The sequence below is a fragment of the Etheostoma spectabile genome, chromosome 3, assembly GCF_008692095.1.
Source record: "Etheostoma spectabile isolate EspeVRDwgs_2016 chromosome 3, UIUC_Espe_1.0, whole genome shotgun sequence".
Lineage (NCBI taxonomy): Eukaryota > Metazoa > Chordata > Actinopteri > Perciformes > Percidae > Etheostoma > Etheostoma spectabile.
The window spans coordinates 342,456-347,278 of record NC_045735.1 but is presented as its reverse complement, the minus strand read 5'-3'; the positions used below and the strand labels follow the sequence as shown (position 1 = coordinate 347,278).

The 4,823-nt window shown below is 41.8% G+C and overlaps 1 long non-coding RNA gene and 4 other non-coding genes across 5 annotated transcripts in view; all 5 read left to right on the top strand.

Moving 5' to 3' along the window:
• Positions 1-4,819, top strand: part of LOC116685613 (uncharacterized) — a 42,514-nt gene extending 37,695 nt beyond the window's left edge. The window contains exon 2 of the long non-coding RNA XR_004330996.1: positions 4,280-4,819. This is a non-coding gene — a long non-coding RNA (uncharacterized LOC116685613). The remainder of the gene's footprint in view (positions 1-4,279) is intronic.
• Positions 223-413, top strand: LOC116687166 (U2 spliceosomal RNA). Its single transcript, XR_004331480.1, has one exon. It is a non-coding gene; the product is annotated as a U2 spliceosomal RNA (small nuclear RNA).
• On the top strand, positions 1,884-2,047 carry LOC116687159 (U1 spliceosomal RNA). Its single transcript, XR_004331475.1, has one exon. It is a non-coding gene; the product is annotated as a U1 spliceosomal RNA (small nuclear RNA).
• LOC116687165 (U2 spliceosomal RNA) lies at positions 2,786-2,976 on the top strand. The gene has a single exon (XR_004331479.1). It is a non-coding gene; the product is annotated as a U2 spliceosomal RNA (small nuclear RNA).
• On the top strand, positions 3,921-4,083 carry LOC116687182 (U1 spliceosomal RNA). Its single transcript, XR_004331495.1, has one exon. It is a non-coding gene; the product is annotated as a U1 spliceosomal RNA (small nuclear RNA).
• Positions 4,820-4,823: the final 4 nt, after the last annotated feature.

Below are 4,823 nucleotides of genomic sequence, written 5' to 3'. Positions count from 1 at the left end.
TTTTCTCATGTAACATGTAAAAAACATTTGCCAGTCTTACTACAAACAAGCTTGTTATAAATATCGCCACAACCCATCAGCAGTTGTATAAGAACTCAAATGTACGTTGTTGCTGTTTTACATAGTGACCAGAACTGTTGTAAGGCTGTAGTTGATTACCCGACCCACAAGTGAGACATGCCCTGTGGAGAATCTGGTCCTCTCTGCAGACCCATTGTCGGTATCGCTTCTCGGCCTTTTGGCTAAGATCAAGTGTAGTATCTGTTCTTATCAGTTTAATATCTGATACGTCCCCTACCCGGGGACCATATATTAAATTGATTTTTGGAACTGGGAGATGGAATAGGGGCTTGCTCCGTCCACTCCACGCATCGACCTGGTATTGCAGTACCTCCAGGAACGGTGCACCCCCCTCTCAATGTTTAATATGAATCTTATTTACAACCCCTAGATGTTGATGGTTGTGTATTACCCCAATTATGTCTTGAAGTGCTTTGATGCTCTTAATACCGGCTTTCCCACATGATTGATTTTTGCAATTCCTAGAACATAATGTTCCCGTAACCCTTTTTTTCTCGTGCACCAATTCTATTGACCGGAGTTCCTCTAACTCTTTCATCTTCTACTTCAGGAGAAGGTCTTTTCTCTTTTCTGAATAGTGACTTATTTATGCCTCCACAGCACGCCATCTGTAAAACTCATGCCGTCGGTATTAGAAAAACATACGTGAATTACTTGACTACATGAATTACTACGAGAATGGACGTAATGCTGAACTTTGGAAAGTGACCTGATGCGGCGATGCAGGTGCTGCTGGCCATGTAGTCCATCAAGGAAAAGCAGGGGGACCTGGATGGATCCACAAGAAACATTTAAATCTTATGGAAAATCTCCAGGAAGCTAGTGCAAATGGGATTGTATTTGGCGCTAAAGTCAAGTGACCATTGCCGTGCTTGTGTTACTCCTTTACCTACCTACACGTTCCTATGGCCACTTGGCCAGTGCGAATGCAAATGGAAAAAAACGGTTTTGGGGAAAAGTTGTTAGAACTGTTTAGAAGTGGACTGTTTCTGTAACTACGGCAAGAAGTTACTGTTTGAATAGCAAGAGGTTGCAAAGTGGAGACATGTGTTTAATGCCTATCACTGTAAAATGAATCAAACCAGTAACTGTTGAGAGAAAAAGGAAGATTGTTAAAATGTGCTGCTCTTTGCACACTGCTTGTAGATATTTGCTCATTAGCTCACTGCCCAAAAGTGAGAATTCTTTCTGCATAATTTCAGCTGTTGTTTCCCAGTCTAATTTCAACATTAAAAAGGTATATTCGCTTAATTTTCTGTTATCTAAGTTATTTGTTTATGTTGCATATACACAAGCACAGAGATGATTGTTTAACCGTGTAATAGTGTCCACACTCAGACCAATAGGTGGCAGTGTGGTAGTTCTCCCCCAGAAACGAACAAAGACAGGAAGTAGTTGGAATGTGAGAAACGTTTTTTTTTTTTTTTTTCTCTCTCTCTCAATTTCAAACGTGGATCAAACTACTTTTTGTTGCAGCATGATCTAGCTTGTTCCTATTTAAACTCTCGGTTGGGCTGGTCCTAATTTGTGGAGTTAAATACATAAAACGGGTAACTTTTGAGATGGCTTTTGATGTGAGGATACAACATTGCATTATGGGACATATAAATGCGTTATTTCTCAAGTGAATTGTAAATCTTTGTTGTCCTTTTTAGTACAAAACAATTTTCTATATATAATCCTGTAAACTTTCATGTCTTTTTATAGTCTCCTGATTTTGGTGTTTTCTATATAGTGAGCAGCACCGTTAGTCAGCATGGTGTTTCTGTGGAAGACTCCCCTGACTCTGCCGTGTACAACTCATACTTACCTGGCAGGGGAGACACCATGATCAAGAAGGTGGTTCACCCAGGGCGAGGCTTGGCCATTGCACTCCGGCTGAGCTGACCTCTGCGAATTCCCCAAATGTGGGAATCTCGACTGCATAATTTGTGATAGTGGGGGACTGCGTTCGCGCTCTCCCCTGATAACATGTGGAATGAAAACCTCAGAATAATCAGATGGGTGGATTACATATGTAGACCGTGGCTCAAAGGATTTCGTAAAGACCACAAGTAGGAAACTATGCTATGTAAACTCTGATGCTATTGATACAGTAACACAAGTTCCTGTGATTTAATTAGTTTACTATCAGACATTACTTTAATCCAGATTAAGTGAATCATCCTGTAATGAACCTGAAATCAGTCATAACAGCTCTGTTGGTAATGTGGAAGTAAACTGTCAATCAGTGAAGGAAACAAGAATCTGACAATTCAGTTGCCCACTGGCAGAAAACACCCCGGAAGTAGTGGTAAGTGTGAAATAAAGTGCTTTTTCATTCTTTTCTCTGAACTTAAATTTTGAATCAAACTACTTTTGGTAGCAATTTGATTCAGTTTTGTCTTGTTGCTCATTTAGAGTTAGAGTTAAATACATTCAACTGGAGACTTTAGCTTCTGATTTGTGGATACAGCATTGCATGATGGGATATGTGCCCATTTTTCTCAAGTAACATGTAAAAAATAGTCGCCGGTCTTACTACAAACACAAGCTTGTTATAATGATCATCATAAAGCATCAGCAGTTGTAAAAGAATTTAAATGTAGTTGTTGCTGTTTTACATAGTGACCAGAACTGTTGTAAGGTTGTAGTTGATTACCCGACCCACAAGTGAGACATGCCCTGCGGAGAATCTGGTCCTCTCTGCAGACCCATTGTCAGTATCGCTTCTCGGCCTTTTGGCTAAGATCAAGTGTAGTATCTGTTCTTATCAGTTTAATATCTGATACGTCCCCTACCCGGGGACCATATATTAAATTGATTTTTGGAACTGGGAGATGGAATAGGGGCTTGCTCCGTCCACTCCACGCATCGACCTGGTATTGCAGTACCTCCAGGAACGGTGCACCCCCCTCTCAATGTTTAATATGAATCTTATTCAGTGTTGTGGGTGGATATGTTGTCATTATGTTGCTTGCATCCCCCCTAATGAGTTTAGTACAAATTTGATCCGTGCATGCTCAGATGTAAACGGTTATGGCGTAACGTCATGCCGCTTGCATGTCATGCTGTCATGGTCTTTCTTCTGTGTGACTAGCAGCAAAGTGGAGACATTTTTATGTATCACTGTAAAATAAATCAAACCAGTGATGGTTGAGATAGACAGAAAATTGTTCTTGTGCTGTTCTTTGCACGCACCCCTTGTAGATTCTTGATCTTGGTAGATACTACAAGTTGATTAGCTTTATTTCAATGTAGGTTGGTTCAGTCTGGTAATTAGGTTAGCTCATTCCCCAAAAGTGAGAATAATTTCTGCTGCTTTTCCCACAGTCAGTTTCTAAGTTATTTGTTTACGTTGCAGTGACACAAGCACAAAGATGAATGTTTAATAGTGTCCACACTCCAGACCAATAGGTGGTGGTGGTGGTGTGGCAGTTCTCCCCCAGAAACAAAGACAGGATGCAGTTGTAATGTGAGAAACCGAACTGTATTTTTATTTTTCTCTGAATTTCAAAGTGGATCAAACTACTTTGTGTTGCCGTGTGATTTAGCTTGTTCCTATTTAAATTCTCTGCTGGGCTGTTCCTAATTTGTTGGAGTTGATAAGGAGTTGGCTTTTGATTTGAGAATACAGCATTGCATTATGGGACATATAAATGCGTTATTTCTTAAGCGAAGTGTAAATGATCTTTGTTATCCTTAGTGCAAACTTGTTTCTTGTGTATTTTATTCCTGTAAAGTTGCATGTCTTTTTTTTTATAGTCTCCTGATTTTGGTATTTTCTATATAGTGAGCAGCACCGTTAGTCAGCATGGTGTTTCTGTGAAAGACTCCCCTGACTCTGCCGTGTACAACTCATACTTACCTGGCAGGGGAGACACCATGATCAAGAAGGTGGTTCACCAAGGGCGAGGCTTGGCCATTGCACTCCGGCTGAGCTGACCTCTGCGAATTCCCCAAATGTGGGAATCTCAACTGCATATTTGTGATAGTGGGGGACTGCGTTCGCGCTCTCCCTGACACATGGAAATGATAACATCACGAATAATCGGATGATTAAAAATAAAGCTTATAGACAATGGTGGTTTAAAGCTTTTATTATCTACTAAAAGTAGGAAACTATGCTATGTAATCTCTGTCACTATTGCGGCTAGGGTGAGCCACTGTTGGCAAATGTACGTGCTTTTATCTGTTTTCCTTTGCTCACCCCATACAGCACCAGCTGTGGTGTAAGGACCTCCCTTGTTGGCAAGTACGGGAATTGCAAGGATCGTCCGTTACCCACTCTATGGCAGCGCTACACTCCCAGAGCAGGTGCCTTACCGACTAAAGTTGGGAGTGCATTACGGACCTGACCGGGAGGATCTCATGAGCCACCATCCATGACAGGTCCCGGAGTCTGTTTGGAAGTGCGGGATGGTTCACGTTGCGCCAAACTGTTGAGGGCTCACCCAATGCAAGCCTACGCACTGGACTCAGGTTTCTGCTCCTGCACAACAGACATGAGAGAGCGGCGAGTGGTTAAAAACTGCAACTCCTCCTGCTCAAAGTTAAAATGCCTTTAAAAATGACCGGTTAAAAGCGTAGGCTGGTGGCAGGTTAAAAGACACTGGTACTTTGAGGTCAGTGGGTAAAATCGTGAGTTTCCTGAGGTACGACCCCATCCAGAACTGTGTCATTGCAGCGGTCTTGGGGTTTCTGGATGGGGCCGTGGCAGTTGTGATGTGTAGTGCGGTGTATCTGTTTCCTTAAAAAAAAAA